The following is a 23618-nucleotide window of genomic DNA, read 5'->3' on the forward strand; positions in this document are numbered from 1 at the left end:
CCCCATGGCTTGCCAGCCCCTTCCACTAGCCCCTGAGCCAACCCCCTGACTCCCCAACACAATGCTCCTCCGTGAAGCTTCCCCACCACCTCACCTCCTGGTCCTCAGGCTGGCGTGGGTGCAACTGACGAGTGCAATAGAAGACACAGTCTTGGGGCCAGTGTCTGCCATTTTCAGCTTCTGCAGGGAGAACCCACGTGCGTGCTAAGTCACTCCAGTCGTGTCTGACTTGTGCGACCCCATGGACTATAGCCCGCCAGGCTCCTCTGTCCATGGGATTCTCCAGGCAAGAACACTGGAGTGGGTTGCCATTTCCTCCTCCAGGGGATCTTCCTGGGCCAGGGATGGGACTCACATCTCTTCTGTCTCCTGCATTGGCAGGCAGGTTCTTTACCAAGTGCCACCTGGGAAGCCACACAGAGACTCAGAAAGCAGGAGTCAGACCCGGGGTGGCTGACAACACATTATTACATCTGTTATGTGTCTTCTACCACATCTTCGAGGGACTCCATTTGGGGGCACACCCTAATTCAAACAACTCCAGGAAAATTGGTCCTGGTGATGGATACGTGGGCTTCCCAGGTGATGCTAGTCATAAAGAACCTGCCTGCCAATGCAGGAGACATAAGAGACACAGGTTCGATCCCTGGGTCAGGAAGATCCCCTGGAGGAGGGCACAGCAACCCACTTTAGTCTTCCTGGCCTGGGGAATCCGATCATGGACAGAGGAGCCTGGTGGGCTGCAGTCCATGGGGTCGCAAAGAGTCAGTCCCTATTGAAGTGACTCAGCATGATCACACGACAGATACATGGAATGACTTAGAAGATGTTTTAGGAGATGCTCTGGGGCTAACGGAGGTCAGATACAAGTCAGAAGGCAGGGGGTTCAGAGCATGGAAGCAGCGGTGTCCTGAAATCAGGCTGCGTGGCAAAAGGAACACCTCTTGCCAGATTTAACACTGCAAGGGAGAAGTAAGTGTAAGAGACAATTTTTGGGAAGGGGGCGGAGCGGGGAAGAGTTTGGAAGGGATTACATTACTTTGAAAAAATTTATAGGTTTGTAATGTCTGTATTTTTCCAGCTGCCAGCCTATTTGAAATCTGCACTGTTTGCTACAGAAAACAAACAAACAAAAATTCTACGCAGGGGCCACTGTCATTATAAAATTCTGTTATTGTTTGCAAATATCTTGCATTTGGATGAAAAGGTTACTAGCTTATCTGCTTCCGAATAAATTTCAGTTTTTTTTTTTTTTTTACTTGAAACTATGCCTTTCTTGAAGTATGCAAGCCAGGTTCAATCAACTCATATCAAACATATTGTATCTGGATTTTCTCGGCAGTGTGTCTGAGTGACAGTAGCAAGCCTTTGAAGCCCGAGCCGCACAGCTCTGCAGAGCCCGACCAAGAAACAGGGGCCCAGGGCCTGAGGATAGAAGGGTCGGAGATGGGAAATGGGGAACAAAGCTACACTCATGAAGATTCTAACCTGTAAATCTGAAGGCCAAGGAACTATTATAGGAGCTCAATATTAATAGAAGCTAAAACTGCAGTCAAGAGAAGGGGCTAAAAATCAAGCTCCAGTAAGGACCAAGCAACCACAGGCTAAGCCCCAAATTGAGTGGATGTGCACGGAAACTTCTTTCTCCTCTGGGCTTCACGAGAGCTCCCAGTGGCTTGACTGTGATGCCGGGTGAAATAAACACCCTACACTGGGGTTAAAAACGTGACTTTTACTCTCTCAATCCCTCGCCTCTAGCCACCGTGGTTAACTCTACAGATAACAGGAGGCGTCCTCTGGGCTCAACAGAATTAAGCATGAATTCTTACTTACTAGTTGGCATCCTAGACATGAGCCAATTCTTAGGAAAGACTGAAAAGAAGGTTAATACAGTCTTCTGGCCATTTTCCAGTCCTGAAGTTGTAAAATCAACACAGCTGAACTTGCAAACAAGAGCTCCCATTCTTTTACACGCTACCATCTCCGGGCACTAACCTTTGATATTTCAGACTTGGCTGGAAATTAGTTAATTGTGAGGCCTCCTCACATTACTTGGAACAAGAACGTGTTTTGGAAATAATGTCTGAAAATACCTTTAGGGTAGCACATGGAATCGTCAGGTTATTAAGATGTGTTTATCGTGCATTTAATGAGTGGCAGTTTGACGTGAATCTGACCGTGTGTTATTCTCACTCCAGAAAAACAGACTCCTAGTATTCAATCATGATAATGGAGGGAGATGGTGGGGGCTGAATGGGTATTTGGAAACTATCAAGTGAGTTAAAGCGCACGTTTAAGCTTAAGCTTTAATATACCTATGTGTCCCAGTGAAAGTTTGAATCTGGACTTACAGAAGAAACAGCATCTCTGGGTGCAGACAAAGATTTAATATACGTGTATGATTGGCTATCGGTCTCCCAGGAGGCTCAGTGGTAGAGTCAGCCTGCCAGTGCAGGAGACGTGGGTTCGATCCCTGGGTCGGGAAGATCCCCTGGAGGAAGAAATGTATTCCAGTATTTTTGCCTGGAAAATCCCGTGGACAGAGGAGCCTGGCAGGCTAGAGTCCATGGAGTCGCCAACAGTCAGACACAGCTGAGCGAATAACCATACACACACATGAACTGGCTCTCACACACAAGCGTGGCTGTCATACGCAGGACTGGCCGTCACACGCACAACCAGCTCTTCCTCCTTAGCATTCGAAATGGGTTCTGAACACAAATAAGACCTAGATAATGGGTAATACAGAAGTTAACTTTGCTTCGCCCAGCGAAAATATTAGTTGCTCAGTCACTCTTCTCAACCCGATGGACTGTAGCCCGCCAGGCTCCTCTGTCCATGGGATTGTCCAGGCAAGAATGCTGGAGTGGGTTGCCATGCCCTCCTCCATCCCCTTCTCCAGGGGATCTTCCTGATCCAGGGATTGAACCCGGGTCTCTTGCATTGCAGGCAGACTCTTTACCACCTGAGCAACCAGGGAAGACCTCTATATTGCCAGTGGGATTTTCAGAGGGAAAGTGACATGCATCCCTTCCAGACAAGGCAGAGATGGGATGTGGACTGTTTATTACAGCACAGCTGGTCATGTCCTCACTGATACAGAAATCACATGGAAGCAGGTTGTAAGACCAAATGAAGCCTACACTGTGTAACAGGTTGTTTACTAACTATGTTGCCTTGTTCTACAGGTGTTCAGTGAGAGGCTGAATTTGGAACGTATAGTAGAAATTCTTGACCTGGGTGAGTAGATTTGGTTACTTCAAGGGGAAGAAAGGCACGTTAGGGCCTTACCTTTAACAGTACCTAAAAATAAATGACTTTAAAACTTAGAAATCTTGAGTTATAAATTATATACATACATTGCTTTCAGATAGCAAAGAGTTTTCTCAGTTTAATGTTAACATTTATAAATCATATAATGCCATTTATAAAACCAAAACAGAAACAGCTGGGGAAAATATCAACACCATTATGACAAAATGTCAATATCCTTACTGCATGAGTGGCTTCACCAAGTATCTAAGAAAAATGTATGTTTCTAACAGATACATTGACATGTCTGACTCTTTGGGACCCACAGAATGTAGCCTGCCAGGCTCTTCTGTCCATGGAATTTTCCAGGCAAGAATATTGGAGTGGGTTGCCATTGCCCACCTCCAAGGGCTCTCTTCCTGGCCCAGGGATTGAACCCATGTCTCTTGCATCTCCAGCATTGGCAGGTATATTCTTTGCCACCTGGAAGGCACATTGCCAAGAGATAGGTACAAAAGAGATATAAAGCCACAAAAAGCTCACAAAAACAGTTGCAAACATCTTTGATAAGCCATTTTTACTCTATGGTCAAAAAAAGAAAAACAAACCCTGAAAACAACTGATATACAAAGCTGGGGAAGCCACAGCAAAATAAGCACGCCTCTTTTACAAAGCTGGTAGAAGCAAACACTGATAAAGTCTTTCTGGATGGACATTCATAACACATACTCACTAGTACAATATTCACTTGTGATCTTGTCATTCCAGTTCTAAGAATTTATATCGAAGAAACAAATATGTACACCATGATGTATATACAAACATTATTTACGATACTGAAAAATTGATACAAACATCTATCAGTCAGAGTATAGTACATTACAGGACAACCATGATGTGAAATACTATGGGGTCATTAAAATCCATGCATGGAAATTATATTTAATGGCATAGGAAATGCTTCATGAAGTAATGTCAAGTTAAGAAGCCGTATACTGTACATAGGTATACTTTGTATATGTGTGTGTGGTATGCTCAGCCATGTCTGACTCTTTGCAACCCCACGGACTACAGCCCACCGGGCTCCTCTGCCCATGGGATTTTCCAGACAAAAATACTGGAGTGGGCTGCCATTTCCTCCTCCAGGAGATCTTCTCGATCCAAGGATGGAACTGGTGTCACCTGTGTCTCCTGCATTGGCAGGCGGATTCTTCACCATCACACCACCTGGAAAGCCATATTTTGCATATGTGTGTGTGCATGTATATACATGTGTGTATACACATGGCATCACCTGGCAGAGGGGATCTCAGCCTCTACTTTATTCCCTGGCTTCCTGGACTGAATCTCTCTCTACTCTCCCGGCCTCCTTTGCTGGTTCCGTGGGAACCCCTTAGCTGGCAAATGTTGGAGTGCTACAGGTCTGCCCTCAGATGCATCTTTGTTTACACCCACTTTCCAGACGATTCCACCCATTTGCATGGGTTTAAACAGCATCTCTGCACGGATATAGTATCCGAATACATGTCTCCACACCTGGGCTCCTATCAGACTCACGCCTGTCAACATGTCCATAAGAGCACCTTCACTTGGCTATCTGACAAACTTCACATGCCCAAAACAGAACCCTTGATTTCAGCGGCATCCTTAAAGGAAAATTAGACACAACGAAACCAGTGAAAGCTTGCTCTATCTGTAATCTCTTCCTTTTGGGGAAACAGCAACCCTATTCTTCCAATCATTTGAGCCAAAAGATTGGCATTCACTGTTAACACCGCTGTTTTCCTTAACCCCCACTTCCAAGCTTTTAGCAAAATCTCCCAGTTCTGCCTGCAGGATAATATCCATCATCAAACTACTTCACAACGCCTCCACTGGTACCATTCTGGTCTCAAGCTGCCAGCACCTCACAGCTGGATCTATTGCAAGATCATCTCTGCCGGGCTCCCCCTGGGTCCTTTCAACTCAACACAACAAGGTCACCCCTCTCCTCAAAACCCTCCGCTCTTCCCATTTCGCTTGGAGGAAGATCCGAGTCCCACAGTGGCCTGGACCGCTGGTCAGGGTGTGGGCTCTGCCCACGCTCTCTACCCATGCCTCCCACACTCTCCCGCCTGCTCAGCACGCTCCAGCCACGCCAGCTTCCTTGTCAGCTTCCAACAGCCACACACGGTCCTGCCCCAGGGCCTCGGTCCTATCTGTTCCCTCACTGCAACACTCTCCAGTATCTTCAGGGCTTGCTCCAGTTTGCCCAAATGCAGCCTTCTCAGTGAGGTTTTACCTGAATTCCAGATATCTAATAGCAACATCCTATTATGCCTCTTGCCCTGCTTCGAGTTTCTAGGTAGCAAAAATCTCTCTGTCATATTGCCTATTTACTTGCCATCTGTTTACTGTCTTTTTTCCTCCACCGGAGTGTATGCTCCATGAGATCAGAGACCCTGTATTCCCAGTGCCTGAAAGTGCCTGGCATATAAAAGGAGCAGCCCAATATTCCTTGCATACATTTTAAAAAGGTTACAAGTGGTAAAAAAAAAAAATCCTTACCTTAAAAAAAAAGGTTATTACGAATCAATGTAAAACAAATGGGTTTCTCATCCTTGCTTGAAAGTGAAAGTGAAGTTTCTCAGTCTTGTCTGACTCTTTGTGACCCCATGGACTGTAGCCTACCAGGCTCCTCAGTCCATGGAATTTTCTAGGCAAGTGTACTGGAGTGGGTTGCCATTTCCTTCTCCAGGGGACCTTCCTGACCCAGGGATTGAACCCTGGTCTCCTAAATTGCAGGCAGATGCTTTACCGTCTGAGCCACCAGGGAAACCACATCCTTGCTTAAAAACCCAGCAAAAGTTTTGCTGTTCAGTCGCCCGGTCGTGTCCGACTCTTTGTGACCCCATGGACTGCAGCCCGCCAGGCTTCCCCGTCCTTTGCTGTCTCCCGGAGTTTGCTCAAACTCATGCCCACTGAGTCAGTGATGCCATCCAACCATCTCATCCCCTGTCGCCCTCTTCTCCAGTCTTCAATCTCTCCCAGCATCAGTAAGAGCAACGCACCTTTCCCTTTCAAGTTAAATTTCCAACAGTGAAACGTCCCCAGGAAGTCACAGTGAACAGAACTGTGGAAAACATGTCAAAGGTTCCTGACAGAGTTAAAGACACGCACCCATGAGGAATGGAGCTACTATCTGCTGAATGTCGCAAAAGTTCAAGGAATTTGCCTTCAAAGTTTTTTTTTTTTTCGGACAAAGACGCCTCTGAGCTCACATTCTTTTCTATGGGGGATAAGGATGCTTTGCAAGAATGGGCACTCATTTAGAGGCAGAATCAGCGCAGGGCTTCTTGGGGACAGAGAGACACTGGCAGCAAGAGAGAGTCTGAGCACAGAGGGGCTACTGTGGGGAAAGGCGGGCGCTACTGAGCCCAGCGAGGAGAAGGACATCGTCTCACTTAGCCTGTTTCTGGTCCTGATGGTCAGCCCTCGGGACCGTCAGACCTCAGGACACTGGCGATGCCACGCAGACCCAGGCAGAGGTATCACTCGAGCTGATTTCTCTTTAATTTCGTAAACCTATACCGTCAGGAAGATCCCCTGGAGAAGGAAATGGCAGCCCACTCCAGCCTTCTCGCCTGGGAAATCCCACAGACAGAGGAGCCTGGCGGGCTGCAGTCCATTGGATTGCAAGAGTCAGACATGACTGAGGGACTAACTATACCATCACAAAGGCTGGAAAACATTGAAAGGCTTAATGGCAAGTATACTTAGAGTCTGGGCTTTCTGTCTTCCTGAGGGTTTCTTTTTTCTCCTGCTTAATAAAGCACTTAATGTACTGTTATACTATTTTTCTCCTTCTGGTTTGTCCTATAAGATGTCTCCGTTTCTTGTAACACCAGCGATCAGGCCTGTCCCTGTTCCTAACTATACTCAGGGAGAAATGATACCCAGGAAGGGAGTAAACCCCTTGTCTAATGACATAAATCTGACCAAGGTCAGGACTGGGACTAGGAGCCAGCTTCACTGGTGTGACATCTCCAGTTCTCCATCTAGTAACTTCAGCACGGCCTCATTCAAAACACAGCAAATCAACAACAACAAAAAATCCACATAGAAAACTAACTGAAAATGTATGACTGACTCTTAATTATGAACTGAAAACTGCACGCATCCCCTTCATACGTATTTATTGCTGCCTATTATGTGCCAGGCAGCCTGCTGATGAGAATGAATAATGAGGAAGGCAAACACAATCCTCGTTCCAAGGAGCTTGCAGTTGAGTGAAGAGGACAGACAATTAAAAGTGCAATTAAAAACAAAGTCCAACAGTGTTCCTGTAGGGCAAGGACGAGGCACAACAGCAGCAAGACAGAGTAACTGAAACAGCGTGTGAAACGAACACAATACTGTAAATCAACTATACTTCAACAAAAACTGGGGGAAAAAATCTGAATAGCATGTGTGGGGTCAACAGTCAGGCGATGGGAGGTACCTAGACTTCGGAGGTCATCAGTGAAGACAGATGTCAAATTATCATGCTGTACTCCTGAAACTTACATAACAGAAATGTGTATATGTGAGAGAGGGGAAGAGAGAGGGGCATGCGCGCTTGTGTGTGTGTGTGTGTGTGTGTGAGGGCAGCAGGCGAAGGAAAAACCTTACTCCAAGCAGACACTGGTTTCCTCTCTGTCTGCTGTGTCTCCATCCTTCCAGTCTCTCTAGGACACGGCCAGGCACCCTTGACCTCTCTGGCTCCTTCACCTCTCATACCCGAGCAGCCATCCCTTTCCAGCCGTCTGATGCTCATGATCCTCGAGGCTGTCCCCCTCTGCATTCCTGACACCCTCTCGTCCATCTCACCCCAACTCCTGGCGGAGTCTCCCAGCGCTTCTCCCTGCATTCAGTCTTGCTCTCTTCAATTCCCTTCCTCTGCCAATTGACCTGCCTAAAAAGCAACTCTGACCCTGTGAGTCCTCTGCTGAAAACCTGTGAAAGCCTGTGGCTCCCCATGGGCTAAGTGAAATTGAAAGTCAATCAGTCGTGTCCGACTCTTTGCGACCCCATGGACTGTACAGAATTCTCCAGGCCAGAATACTGCAGTGGGTAGCCTTTCCCTTCTCCAGGGGAATCTTCCCAACCCAGGGATTGAACTCAGGTCTCCCACATTGCAGGTGGATTCTTTACCAGCTGAGCCACAAAGGAAGCCCCCATGGGCTAAGGGTAAAGTTCAAGTTCACCAAAAGGACCCCAGAGCCTCCATAAGTTGGCCCAACCTGCATTTCCAATGTCTTCCCTTGCCTCTGCAGTCCATGAAAAAGTGAAAGTGAAGTCGCTCAGTCGTGTCTGACTCTTTGTAACACCATGGACTACAGCCTACCAGGCTCCTCTGTCCATGGGATTTATTGGCAAGAATACTGAAGTGGGTTGCCATTTTCTTCTCCAGAGGATCTTCCTGACCCAGGGATCAAACTCGGGTCTCCCGCATTATAGTCAGATGCTTTACCATCTGAGCCACCAGGGGGGTCACAGTCCACGGGGTCACGAAGAGTCAGACACAGCTGAGCAACTGGACAGCCCTTGCCTCTGCCTCTGCCTCACTCTGCACGCCCGCAGCTCCTGCTTCCGGGGAGTGGAGCAGGCTCTCTAAGGCTCCTGGTCCTGCAGGTGTCTCTGTGACTGTCACCCTGCCGCCCGCCCTTCCCCCTTGCCGAGGCTCCTATCCTCTGACTCCCTTCAGGCATTCTCTTTTTTTTTTTTTTTTCAGGCATTCTCTTGTAAGAAACCTTCCCCAGTGCTCCCGCGCACAGCCCTTGGGTGACCGAAGCTTCTCCAAGTACACATGGTACCTTGAGTGTGCGCCCTCCCGGGCTAAGTGGCTTCAGTCGTGTCTGATTGTGTGTGACCCTATAGACTGTATCCTGCCAGGCTCCTCTGTCCACGGGATTCTCCAGGCAAGAATGCTGGAGTGGGTTGCCATGTCCTCCTCCAGGGGATCTTCCCCTCCCATGTCTCTTACCTCTTCTGCATTGGCAGGTGGGTTCTTTATCACTGGGACATTTACCACCTGGGAAGACCCACGGGACCACATCCTAAAAGTTACATACATACTCCATGTTAAATTATAAGCATTTGTCTATGGCTCTGTTCCCCTTCCCAGCAGGTGACAAGTATTGCTTCACCCATCTTTGCAAGCCTAGCACCTTGCACAGTCCTAATCCGTAACAAGACGTCAATGCATGCTTGTTTAATGAGAGTGGTCATTGCGGGACCTACATTGGGTAACTCTCAACCCAGCAATTGAAAGTGGCCATTATTATATGTGGAAATAAAATAACGGAGTTCTGCTTTCCCACCAAAGTGGACTCCCCAAAAAGAATAATTGATTTGAGCTTCCTGAAAATTACTGGTTTGGATTTTGACAGATAACACTAATATCTAAACGTTCCTGTATTTTCAAAATACAATGGTCCACACTGTTTGGTTCCTAAAGAAATATAAAATCATTGCATCTTCTGGTGACTTATTTTAAGTGTTACAAAAGACCGCAGCACTAGTCCTGAGTCACAGGACGAGTTTGCTTCTAGAAGAGTCTGGGGGAAACACACTGGGAGGAGGCCAGCTCATGGGCAGGGTTCTGTGGATGGCATGGCCTGCTGACGTCACCATTTAAAATAATAGCTGACCACAGCGGCATGCATTTACCTTGAAATACCTGTGCTCCTTCCTCCTGAAAGATTGGCCTGTCTTCAAAATCAGTTACTATTCTGCAAACACGGATGGGAGATTTAAGGAGGTGTCTGGAAGGAGAGAAGCCTCAGGAGTGTTGGGATAGAAAAGAGAGGTGAGCCAGATTTTATCGATGATTACCACCTACGGATAATCTACCTGCCTGCAGGCAAGCTCAGCTGCGCCTGACTCTCTGCGACCCCAAGGACTGTAGCCCGACAGGCTCCTCTTGTCCACGGAACTTTCCATCCAAGAGTACTGGAGTGGATGGCCATTTCGTCCTCCAGGGGATCTTCCCAACCCAGGGATCAAACACCACGTCTCTTGCATCTCCTGCCATGGCAAGCAGATTCTTTACCACTGGGGCCACCTATAAATGAAAACGGACTGTACTTCTCTAACTGCTTATAATCCTAACTCTGAACTTCAAATTACAAACTACTGTGACAAAGTTTGTGGAGTCTTTTTTTTTTTTTTTTTTGAGGGTGGGGGAAAGGAAAGTAAGCATTCTGTCATGAAAACCACTAGCCCATCCCTACAAAGGCAAACATATACCCCACTTCTCTTAATATAGTACATGGGCTTTAGTTTTAGCACAGAGAGCATTGGGAGGATTTTCTTTCCCAGTTGTGTTTATTTATAATATGGGTGTGGAGCAAAATATCAGATCACAACAGGTTATATACTTCCATGCAAGCCTTTCCTTTCTGCCCAGAGCTATTTCTACATTCCTTCTTAACCTCAAATGTAAAAAGTGTATCTTGTCAAACTGTGATAAATTGTTACCTGCGTGGCGAAGAACTTGCTAACTAGAAGTAACTCCAGTCTTCCCAAAGTACATCCTTTATGTAACAAAGTGAATCTACTCTTTGTATGTGTACAACCTTGAAAAAAATAAAAGGGAGGGAGCTCAGCAAAAGAGCTGGATTATTCCCCCAAAGGCTTGAATATACTTTTAGAAACATTTTTAAATGAAATTTTGCTCTTTAAAAAAAATCAAATGGTATAGTTTGATGCAGAACTCATCTAAAAATAGGTGTTTGGTAAAAAAGCTTTCTGCCCATAACACTAGGGTTGTGTGTTTATATATTTGTGTGTATTTGCCTGTGTGCTGTACTGCATGGGTAAAAAATGGTAACTTAGGCTGGAAAGAAAAATTTTTTTTTAATTAAAAAAAAAAGGCCTTTGGTAAAGTTCTTCCAGGAAACCTAAAATCTTAATGTTTGTTGAAATGCTTTCAAGAACTTATATACATAGTACATAATCATTTTGTTCATAAATGTGAAACTTCAAAGAGTATGCAAATGTAACCAAAATGAATCTGACCTTTTATATCTAGAATAAAAGCATTTTAAAATGTTTTGTGAAACCATAATATGTATTTTCTTGCACTTACTGGTTACCTTGTGCTTTGGATCTAACTCTGATTTCTGGATTTTCCCTTGCTGTTTTCTTCCTACCTACCTAGAGTTTTTCTTTGTGGTGGGATGGTCCTTTTGTTTTAAGGGAAGGAGGTAAACACCAAGGTAAATGCTTGTGCTGTCATAATACTATGAGGTGAGTGAGTGACGAGGCATTTCCAGTATAATTTTGACTATCATGAACTTATTTGTTGGTTACTTTGGGCTAGATCATTACATTACAAAAATAAGTATTTCATGTGATTTTGGTAGTATATTTTTTACAAACAAAATGCAGAAATAAATAAAGGGCAAAAGATGGAGGAGTTATGGATATACCACTGCAGGTATAATTACCGTGTGACTGGAAACTCTACTTGCCTCACAGAAAGAATAGACCGTGATGACCGACAAAGTGCCTCCCTGGGTTACTTAGTCCTGTATCTGTGAATCAACTTCCTTCCTGAAATAGTGATGTAATCGGCTAGAATACCATCACCAGAAGCAACTGTAAATGTATTTCTTAGATTTAGCTCTTCATTTTTGCAATCTGGAAAACATAAGTAAACTGCACTTATTTATCCTCAAACTATTAGGCAATAACTATTCAACCCATTAAGGTAAAAAGCTGGAAATAATATGAAATTTTAAGAGGTCTGGATTTCTAACAAGTAAGAAGGTAGATGAAACTCTGAGGTAGTTTCAACACGTGACATTGAACCCTCTCTCTTACTGACTAGAAAAAATAATGGTGATGGAAGCCGATCGGTTTCTGCCCAACAGTCTGTAACTGCCTCCATGGGAAACCAATCTAACAACGAGGGGATTATGTGCATGTGTAACTGACTGACTTTGGTGTGCAGCGGGAACTAGCACGACATTGTAAATCACTTATCCTACAATAAAAATTAAAAACGAAGCAAAAAGGAAGTGGTTTCATTGAGACATGAACGAAAATTATAATATCCTATTATTTGATCTACGGGCTTCCCTGGTGGCTCAGACGGTAAAGAATCTATCTGCAATGCAGGAGACCTGGGTTCGATCCCTGGGTCGGGAAGATCCCCTGGAGGAGGGCATGGCAACCCACTCCAGTATTCTTGCCTGGAGAATCCCCATGGACAGAGGAGCCTGGCGGGCTACCGTCCATGGGGTCAATAGCATTCGTGTATTAGAAATACCGACACACGTTGTCGCCTTCCCCTGTAGATACTGATCAGTGTGTTGATCCAGGTATAAGAAATCTTTCGCCTCCTTTGCAGGTTTTACAAAGTAAGACACGGTTTGACTATAGACCAGTCCAATAAAATTCTTCCTTTGCTTTGGGAAACGTATTTCTGAGACATCTGATAGTACATCTAGCTTTAATAATTGCTCACACGCATGCTTAAGGTCACAGAAAGTTCTGATATTCAAAACATACTGATAGTTACATTGACCCAAACAGGCAAAGTGGTCGATAGCAAATAGTTCATGGCAGATCTCTCTAATCAGGAGGACAGAAGCAGTCCTCCAGTGGCAGTTTTTTGCAACAAAGAGAATTAGCTGTCTTCAATTCGCTTACCAAAATGGGGGAAGGCCAACTCCTTGTCAAATATATTTTAAAAAGCCTTTTTTATTTATGAGCAAAACCTTCCCTTTAATAACACAGGGGGAAAAATGTGTCAAAATAGAGGTATTAAAACAAAAATCTACAAAGAAACAGGAGTGAGCACACATCGGGAGAAAATCTTGACAATATTACCCTCAAAAAGCCATATGGAAGGGTGGTCTAGTGAGGATAAAAGCAGAACAAATGATGTCTCGATAAGCAATCCATGTGGGCAACTGCTCAAGGTGTGATGATGAAAGAGAGAACAAATGTGCAAGGGTGTTAGGGGAGCAGAACAAAGCGATCACTCATAAATGGCTTCAAAGAAAGCAAACGGGAGACTTTCTAAAGAAACAGGAAAAGGAAAAACAAGCTATTATAATTTGCTACTCCTTCTAATTCTAATGAAAATGTCTTTCAGTTTCTCTGTAGAGAAGAGGTGTGTCAGAAGCAAAGCTGGAAGACGAGAAGGAAGCTGAGGAAATAAATTATGACTGGGGAAAAAAGACTTAGGAAAGATGGGGTGGCCTCTGACTTGACTCCTCACAAAGCCTCTTTAAAACGGCTGGGGGCAAAGTGATGCTAAGTAATACAACACGACAAATAATTAGAGATATATCAGATTCCAAAACCAAGCTAGCAAATGGAAACAAAAGTTAGGGTCAATACTGACCCAGCAAACTGACCGTATTTAGGTGGATGTCCTTTCTCAACTTCAAGAGCCGATTATAAAGCAACCAGGGACTTTCCTGGTGGTCCAGGGGTTATGAAGCTGCTCTGCAATGCAGGGGACACATGTTCAATCCATGCTCGGGGAAGATCCTACATGCTGCGGACCAACCAAGCCTGAGTGCCATTACTAAAGCTGCTAAGCTCTAGAGCCCGGGAACCACAGGGAAGAGTAGCCCCCGCTGGCTGCAACTAGAGAAAGCCTGGGCATAGCGGTCCAGACCCAGCACAGCCAAAGATAAATAAATAATGTATCTTTAAAAACTGAAAATATTTACAAAATAAGGAAAGTTGGTGAATCGCTTCAGCATTTGCTTGGTCTGTTCTTTTCTACATAGCTCGCATTTCTCAAATAACATAACATGATGAACTAACTATACTCAGTGACACAGTGGAGAATGTGGAGAGCTAGAATCAGGGCAGCTTGCACACAGGACACATGAGCTACTAGTTTAAAATGAATGGTCTTTAACAACCGTTTGCAGAATTAATAGAAATAGGGCCTCTTGCTTAAGGGATGCTCTTGATTAAGGGATGCATAATAATGAACCACCCTTATGGCAGAAAGTGAAGAACTAAAAAGTCTCTTGATGAAAGTGAAAGAGGAGAGTGAAAAAGTTGGCTTAAAGCTCAACATTCAGAAAACTAAGATCATGGCATCAGGACCCATCACTTCATGGAAAATAGATGGGGAAACAGTGGAAACAGTGGCAGACTTTATTTTGGGGGGCTCCGAAATCACTGCAGATGGTGATTGCAGCCATGAAATTAAAAGATGCTTACTCCTTGGAAGGAAAGTTATGACCAACCTAAATAGCATATTAAAAAACAGACATTACTTTGCCAACAAAGATCCGTCTAGTCAAGGCTATGGTTTTTCCAATGGTCATGTAAGGATGTGAGAGTTGGACTGTGAAGAGAGCTGAGCGCCAAAGAATTATTGCTTTTGAACTGTGGTGTTGGAGAAGACTCTTGAGAGTCCCTTGGACCGCAAGGAGATTCAACCAGTTCATCCTAAAGGAGATCAGTCCTGGGTGTTCATTGGAAGGACTGATGCTGAAGCTGAAGCTCCAATACTTTGGCCACCTCATGCAAAGAGTTGACTCATCGGAAAAGACCCTGATGCTGGGAGGGATTGGGGGCAGGAGAAGAAGGGGACGACAGAGGATGAGATGGCTGGATGGCATCACCGACTCGCTGGACATGAGTTTGAGTAAACTCTGAGAGTTGGTGATGGACAGGCAGGCCTGGCGTGCTGCGGTTCATGGGGTCTCAAAGAGTCGGACACGACTGAGAGACAACTGAACTGAATAATGAATGAACCAGGGCTTTGTCTTCCTTCTCTGGACCATACCTGGGGGACACAGTAGGGTCTTCTCTAAGATGTCCCATTTTCTTGGGATGCTGCTGAGGGACTTGGGAAGTCCTGAAGCACCAGGCAATGCTGGGTCTGGGAACAGGGGCGCTGGCTGCAGAAATCTGGAGGACTGTCATCTAGAAGAGGGAGGGAGTGATGACCAGCCCAGCATAACTGTCATTGAAATCACTTGTTGATCACCTTTAGGAGTAGGGTGCTGCGATTGTTTAAATGCCCACTTTTCTAAATCCAGTTTTGTCTACTTGTTTCTGGACTTCCTCGGTGGCTCAGTGGTAAAGAATCTGCCTATCAATGGAGGAGAAACGAGTTCGATCCCTGGGTTAGGAAGAGTCCCTTGAGAAGGAAACGGCAACCCACGCTAGTATACTTGCCTGGGAAATCCCATGGACAGAGGAGCCTGGCAGGCTACAATCCATGGGGTCGCAGAAGAGGTGGACATGACTTAGCGACTAAACAACAACATACTTGTTTCTACATTTGTAAGACAGACGAACAACAACTACCAGTAATCTATTCAAAAGAGAAATTTCCAAGGTCTGACCTTCTGGGAATTCAGCTCTAGTCTTCTCCATTTATCAGCATTTAAATTGACAGTCGCTGATAAGGACAACTTAATGCTTGACCAGCGGTATAAATTGCTACTTTCAGTCTTTTGTTTACGTAACCACAAAAGCACACAATGTCTTTGTTCTTGTTGCTTATTTCACAGATCCATATAATCCACTTTTTAAAATTAAAAGACGTCTTAGTGATGGGCAGAAAAAATAAACTCAGTACGATGTGTAGTGTAACTTTTTCTTATAAAGCAATCTATACACACACACACATAGATACATACATATATATGTCATATGGGTCAAATTACTAAATGGGATAAAATTTTTAGAACTTGGATTTTTTTCTGATTAGTAAGCACATTAACTAGTCTTAGAGTATTAATTTTACTGTATTTATATGAACTTGAAAGTGAAAGTAAAAGGGTTATTCACTCAGTCATGTCCAACCCTTTGCAACCCCATGGACTGTAGTCCACCACACTCCTCTGCCCATGGAATTCTTTAAGCAAGAATATTGGCATGGGTTACCATTTCCTTCTCCAGGGGATTATCTCCCCAGTAGTACATAACATGAAGCATACAGAGCACATAAATACTCATAGCTAAGGGCATATAAATGCCCCTTTAAACTGCAATCAATATACCCTACAGTAAGCTACTTCTTGCCATTTAAATCCGAGTTAATAACAAAAATGTTTTGTGTGGCTTTCAAAATAGATGGGGGAAAAAAAAACTGTGGCAGATTTTATTTTCTTGGGCTCCAAAATCACTGCAGATGGTGACTACAGTCATGAAATTAAAAGCTGCTTGCTCCTTGGAAGTTATGGCAAAGTTACGGCAAACCTAGACAGCATACTAAAAAGCAAAGATATTGCTTTGCTGACAAAGGTCCCTATAGTCAAAGCTATGGTTTTTCCTGTAGTCATGTATGTTGGATGTGAGAGTTGGACCATAAAGAAGGCTGAGCGCTGAAGAACTGATGCTTTCAAAATGTGGTGGTAGAGAAGGCTCTCGAAAGTCCCTTGGACAGCAAGGAGAGCAAACCAGTCCATCCTAAACCAACTCTGAATATTCATTGGAAGGACTGATGCTAAAGCTGAAGCTCCAATACTTTGGCCACCTGATGCAAAGAGTCAACTCACTGCAAAACATCCTGATGCTGGGAGAGATTGAGGGCAGGAGAGAAGGGGGCAGCAGAGGATGAGATGGCTGGATGGCATCATTGACTCAACGGACGTTGGTTTGAGCGAACTCGGGAAGATGGCGAAGGACAGGGAAGCCTGGCGTGCTGCACTCCATACAGTTGCAAAGAGTTGGACACGACTGAGGGACAATATGTCTTTCTAGGAACACAGGTACAGCATAAAACAAGGTAAATTTGTAGCAGGAAGATGACATGCCCACAGTGGGCATGTTAAGGCAGAACTGATAATATTGGTTTTTCCTGGCTGTGAAATGTCTCTGCTCAGAAATACAGGCGTTGGAGCTCTTTGCCCATCTCTTCCCACCAAGCCTGTCACAGTCTCTTCACACATCCTCAGCAAAAGGATGTAAAAACAGAGAGATGCAGGGGGCTGCCCTCCTCCGAAACATCGCCTACTCTGGCCAGTTTCGAAACTGGGCATTCAGGGTCTGGAGCATCAGGGCTCCTGGAAAGGGAAAAACCCACTCACTGAAAATTCCGTTTCTTCCCTTCCATACAGATGGTCAACCCAGCCACCCCGTTGTGTTCCGCCGCTGAGCCAGCTGCTGGGCCGAGGGGACCTAACCCGCTCCCCATCTCCACCCCCGGGAGGGCGGGCCACGCGCCGGCAGACCCGAGCCCAGCTTGGAGGCGGAGGGGTCCCCTACCTTGGCTCCGCGCATCCTTCCCCGGGGCGGGTCCCGGCTCCCGCCGCGCGGGCAGTGGCCGCGAGGCCGCCGCCGCCGCCCCGTGACTTTGCCGGAATGCAGGCAGCTGCCGACTTGGCCAGCATCTCCAGTTTTCCTATCAGAGGCATAAATCGTCCACAGCAATTGGCCAGGCGCCCGCACCAGCTCCCATCCCCGCCTTGGAATCCTCTCCCTTGCAGCCCGAGCCTGCAGCCTAAGGGAATGAGCTGGGCTGGTGGAGCCTCTGAGCAGAAAACCTGCGACAGGTTTGGTGGACCGGGGGACCCCCACCTGGGGGCGCGGGCGGCAGCCCCCGCGGCTGAACAGGCTGGGGTCTGCCGTCCCCTGCCGGCCGCTGTCGGAGTCCGCTTCTGTTTGGCTCCGAAGTGTTTCCCGGCCGAGTAGAGCGCTTCAAAGGCCCGGCTGAGAAGAAAGGTTGTTTGCGCTTCTGTGGCTTGGAGTGAAGTCTGAACTGCGTCAGAGCTATTGCCCCCGAGGCGCTGGGATCACCCAAGGGGAGGCAGTTTCGGTGTTTCTGGAAACGCCAAGCTCTTGCAGGAAGCCAACGTTCCACATTTAAGCATGTAACATAATCTGTTTTATCTCCTCTGGCTTGCCCGTCTCTCCAGATAAGCAAGACTCTGCAGAACCCGGCTCAAAAAGGAGCTTTGAGAAGAAAGCTTTCGATGGCCTGATTCTTTGCCTGCCTAGTTGTTGACTGCAACAAAAGCTGACCCCTTTAAAGGCCTTTATGGATCAATAATGAAGAGAGACCAGAAAGAGAAGCTTTCATTCAATTTCATTTATTTGAGCACCAATACACCCTCTGCTGGTTTGGGGATATACAAGGGAAATGCAATGTGCAGTGCGTGTCCTGGAATTTAACCTCTGCTTGGTGATGTTCATTCTAAAAACAAAGCAAACAGAACTCTGCACAATTAGGCAGCAAGCTCAGTACAAGAAACTGAAATGTGCAAACCCAGGCAGATGTCCTCTGGGCAGCACCACCACCCACCCCCTACCCACCCCACCCAGTCCAGCCAGCACACTTCTGTTCTTTCTAACAGCGCTTGGCTTGGCCTCAGTGCTGGGACTTCCAGGGTGATCACAGTTCCACAAAAGCAGTAGGTGCTCAATAAACGCTCGTTCTGAGCACTGGAGTGAATGTGGCAACGATAGGAAGCTGGAGGGCTGAAGGGCTTGGCCCTGGCATTCGATACCCCGTCCAGCCTCACCAGTTGTGTGACCCTGGGGCAGTTAACTGAACCTCTCCTTCTGTGTCAGTAAGATGTGAATGATAACAAATTCCTCTTAGGGTCAGGAGGAGGAGTAAATGAAATAATCCATGTCCAGTGCTAGGGGCTCCCCTGGAGGGCTCAGTGGTAAAGAATCTGCCTGCCAATGCAGGAGATGCTAGTTCAATCCCTGAGCCGGAAAGATCCCCCTGGAGAATGAAATGGCAACCCGCTCCAGTATCCTTGCCTGGGAAATCCCATGGACAGAGGAACCTGGTGGGCTACAGTGCATGGGGTTGCAAAGGATTTGACATCCTGAGCAACTGAGCACGCCCGCACGTGAAGTACTAAGGACAGGGCCTCCTGTGCAGCCATTTCTCAATCCAGTGGCGCTAACACTACTGTCGCTGCCACTGATGTTGCTTCTTCCAGAAGAAGTCTGCAAGGCAGTGGTTAAAAGCAGTCACTTGGGACCCAGATACTTAGGATCCTTTCCATTGGCATGACTTTGGGCAGGTGAGTTTCAATGTCCTGACCTGTAAGATGGTAATAATAATAATGGAGGAAAAGCTGCTAATCATAGCATGGTATGGATTTTATTGTGCTTCATTCATCATGGTGTTTGTGCCTAGCAGAGTGTGGACAAGTCTATAATAAATGGTAGTTGGAAGTAAGAAATTGCCCCTATGGTAATAATGGCTGTCTCATTTCACTTTTCCACTCTTTTGCTCATCAGCAGATCAGTTCTTAGTGAACTGCCCGCCCATGTCTGAACCCGGTGCTTCCTTCCCAAGGAAGGCGTGACTGACGGCAGCCCTTGGTTTCAGGCAGAGCAGGTCTCCTGCAAAGTCTGATGTACTGTAATTTCCACAGAAGGGCCCCAGGACTTTTCATGGAATTACTCCTAAGTTTGGCCTGGGCAGGTGGAAAGGGGTCTTAAGGAACCAAATGCAGTAACCCTTTAGCTCCCATAGTTATTCAGATGGTGGGACTTGGTTTTGTAAAGTAGGTCGAATAAAGCTGGCCGATGTTTGCAGCAATCCCTCACTCCACGGGCGACAGGGAAGGACTCTGGAAGGACATATGGGTTAGCTGCCGCTTGCCTGCGGAGCCTTTCTGAACTACCAGCTGTTGTTTAGTCGCTGAGTCACCTTTGACTCTTTTGAGACCCCATGGACAGTAGCTTGATAGCCTCCTCTGTCCATGAGATTTCCCAGGCAAGAATACTGGAGGGGGTTGAAGAAGCCATTTCCTTCTTCAGGGAATCTTCCGGACCCGGGGGTCAAACCCTCATCTCCCGCTTGGCAGGTGGATTCTTTACTACTGGGTCACCAGGGAAGCCCATGTAAATAGGTTCATTTAAAAAAAAGAAAGAAAGAAAAAACTGATGAGTGAAGAGTTCACAGTATGTGTTGTGTCCTCTTCTTAGAAATCCCACATGAAACATGAAAATGGAATGTCATCAGCCCCACGGGGCTCGTGAAGGGGCCATCCTGGGTGACCGTTACCTGGGTCTTGTCCCTTTATCACTCTCACACTGGGTCAGGACATAATTCACCCCTTTCCAGGCAAAGTGTATATACTTGGCTCCCAACTTCTGCCTAAACTCACCAGACATCAACCAGGTAACTTCTTCATGATACTTGAACCCAAAATCAATATATCCACCCCACTCATTGAACTAGGAGGCTTCCCTGATGGTTTCAGATGGTAAAGAGTTCACCAAGTCTCAACCTAGCAGATTTCTTTTTCTTTCGCTAATGTGATATAATACATGCATCTGAAAGGCACCAAGCTGGAAGAAAGTCCTGGGAAGTATTCCAAATCTTACAGCTCATACATAAAAGTAATTTGATGGTGGCCTCCCTAAATTTTACAACAGTCCTTAAAAGCTGTCTTTCATTATCAATAACAAATTATGAACTTGAAAGTTTTTAAATCTACCGATAAAAAAATGCTCGAGAAAGAATGAATGACTTTTCTATTCTCTCATAAAATGTGATGTTACAAAATCACTGTTAAATGGAGATCAGTCAGAGAACAAACATGCTGGGGCAAAAGGGTTACAGAGGTGGGTCAGGAATCGGTTGAATAAAATCCGCTATTTTCCCGGGTGCTGTGCTCACTGAGCCGTGTCCAACTCTTTGCGACCCCCAGGACTGCAGCAGACCCCAGGCTCCTCTGTCCGAGGAATTTTTCAGGCAAGAATCCTGGAGTGGGTTGCCATTTCCTCCTCCAGGGGATCTTCCTGACCCAGGGATTGAACCTGCGTCCTCTGCACCTCCTGGATTGGCAGGCAGATTCTTTATCAGTGCACCGCCTGGGGTCTGTATATATTTAGTGAGAGCGGTGGGCAGAGTGGATTTTGTCTGGAGCCTTAGCCATTGAGATTTGGCTGCGTAAGGTGTTGTGACCCCATATGTTCTCACCTGCTGGGACACACAAGTACATCTCACTTGAATTCTCAGAAGCATCTGTCACTGCTGACCACTCCCACCATCAGCAAAGTCTCACTCTCCTTGGTTTCTCAGAACCCCACCATTAGAGTCCTCCAGCTGACTGTTCATCATCTTGAAAGACTTCCCTTGAGCACTCCCTCGCACCGTACACAAAAATAAACTCAAAATGGCTTAACGACTTAAACATAAGACCCGACACGGTAAAACTGCTAGAAGAGAATACAGGCAACATTTTCTCTGACATAAGTCACAGCAATGTTTTCTTAGGTCAGTCTCCCAAGGCAAAGGAAACAAAAGCAAAAATAAACAAATGGGACCTAATTAAACTTAACAGCTTTTGCACAGCAAAGTAAACCATAAACAAAATGAAAAGATAACCTACAGACTGGAAGAAAATACTTGCAATTTCCGAAACATACAAGCAGCTCATACAATTCAATACCAACAACAACAACAAAAAAGAAACAACCCAATCAAAAACTGGGCAGAAGACCTAAATAGACATTTCTCCAAAGAAGACATACAGATGGCCAAAAGGCATATGAAAAGATGCTCAACATCACTAATTATTAGAGAAATGCAGGTCAAAACTACAAAGAGGTACCACCTTACATGGGTCAAAATGGCCATCCTCAAAAAAAATCTACAAACAATAAATGCTGGAGAGGGTGTGAAGAAAAGGGAACCCTACTGCACTGTTGAGGAAATGTAAATTCTCCAGCCACAATGGAGAAGAGTATTTTATTCCTATTTTTTCCCCTTAAAAATAAAATTTTAAAAAGTTTTTCCTTAAAAAAATAGGAATAAAAATGCTATATGACCCAGCAATGCCACTACTGCGCATATACTGGGATAAAACTCTAAGTCAAAAAGATACATGCACCTTTGTGTTCATGGCAGCAGTGTTTACAATAGCCAGGATATGGAAGCAACCCAAATGTCTATCAACAGCTGAACGGATAAAGGAAGATGTAGAATATACCTTGTTCCATCCCAAGTCTTCTTTTCTTCTCCCGGGGTGACCTCATCCACTTCCCTTGATTCAGTGCTATATACTCGATTCTGTATCTCCAGCCCACACCGCTTCCCTGGGTAAACATTTCCTGCAAAAAGCCAGGTAGTAAATATTTTATGGACCTCTGGCCAACAGACACCTTCAGTCGCATCTACTCATTGTCATGCACATGCAGCCAGTGGCCGGTAGTAAATGAACAGGCTGGGCTGTGCGCCCACAAAATTTTATTTAAAAAACCAGGAGGCTGCCCCATGGGCTACGGTTTGCCAAACGCTGCTCTAGACCCAAATATCCAATTGCCTTCTGGGCAACTGCTACGGGGGACTTTCATAAGTTCCCAGAGGGAACATGTCTCCAAGCAAGCTCATCTCATTCTTCGATCGGTTTCTTCCCAATGAAGGCACCCCTCTCTACCAAGATAGACACCCTGGCACCAGCCTTGATTTCACCTCCGTCCCCCCCGCCCCCAGATCCAATCAGTCACAAAACCTTGTCAATTCTACTCTCTAACCACCTCCCTGATCCCATGCCCTTTCTGTTTTGCAGGTGTCTGCTTTCAGACCTCCCTAATCTGTCACTTCCTTCGTTTCTGGGCTTCCCTTGAGGCTCAGCTGGTAAAGAATCCACCTGCAATGAGGGAGACCTGGGTTCAGTCCCTGGGTTGGGAAGATCCGCTGGAGAAGGGAAGGGCTACCCACTCAGTATTCTGGCCTGGAGAATTCCATGGACATAGTCCACGACGTCGGAAAGAATCGGACACGACTGAGCGACTTTCACTTTCCTTCCTTCTCTGCTCACCACACGAGGCAGGGGGATGAGGCCACTCTTCCATTTTAAGACCCTTCAAGGGTCCCTGTCGTTCTTGCTGGGGTGTAGATGCGATTCCGGCTCTTTTCCATCATTTCTGATTTGCAGCTTGAAGGACTTTGCATCTCTTGGATGGGACCCTTGCCTCTGCGACGCTGCACGTTCATTTCCTCTGCTCCGAACAGGCTTCTCCTGTTTCTCACCGCTCCCGCTCGTCCTCTAGGGTCGGGGTGGCTTCCCCGGGAGGCGGGGTCTCACTCCCCTAGACGGGAAGCGGGGTCTCGCTCCTCCCGCCGAGCGTCCGTCCCGCTGCCGGCCCGCCTCGCAGTCCGAGCCGCGGACGCGCACCGCCCCCTCCCGGTCAGGAGCGGGATCGCGGGGGGCCGGGAGGGTTTGCTTCCCCGTGTCCGGGGCGCTCCGCACCGCGCCGGCTGCCCTGCGGACGCTGCAGCGGCGAGGACTGAAGGCCGCGGCCCAGATCAGGCCTCGCTTTCCTTGAAACTCTGACCCCCACCCCCACTCCCCGCCTCCCAGCTCCACGCTTCCCTCGGGGACCTTTCTGGGCGCCTCCACCGCAGGGTGGGTCTGGCGAGGATGCGCAGATGAGGG

The 23618-nt window shown here is 46.4% G+C and overlaps 1 protein-coding gene and 1 long non-coding RNA gene across 2 annotated transcripts in view; both read right to left on the minus strand.

Moving 5' to 3' along the window:
* Positions 1–17573, minus strand: part of MAP3K4 (mitogen-activated protein kinase kinase kinase 4) — a 134610-nt gene extending 117037 nt beyond the window's left edge. Inside the window, exon 1 of the mRNA XM_065931034.1 lies at positions 17473–17573. The gene's annotated coding sequence lies outside the window, so the exon portion shown is untranslated. The remainder of the gene's footprint in view (positions 1–17472) is intronic.
* Positions 17574–18281: 708 nt separating this feature from the next.
* On the minus strand, positions 18282–23215 carry LOC136163292 (uncharacterized). The gene is made up of 3 exons (XR_010662213.1): positions 22901–23215; positions 22170–22290; positions 18282–18400 (listed from the first exon to the last, which is right to left on the minus strand). It is a non-coding gene; the product is annotated as an uncharacterized lncRNA (long non-coding RNA).
* Between the last annotated feature and the right edge of the window lie 403 nt (positions 23216–23618).

Source organism: Muntiacus reevesi, chromosome 3 (assembly GCF_963930625.1).
Source record: "Muntiacus reevesi chromosome 3, mMunRee1.1, whole genome shotgun sequence".
NCBI lineage: Eukaryota > Metazoa > Chordata > Mammalia > Artiodactyla > Cervidae > Muntiacus > Muntiacus reevesi.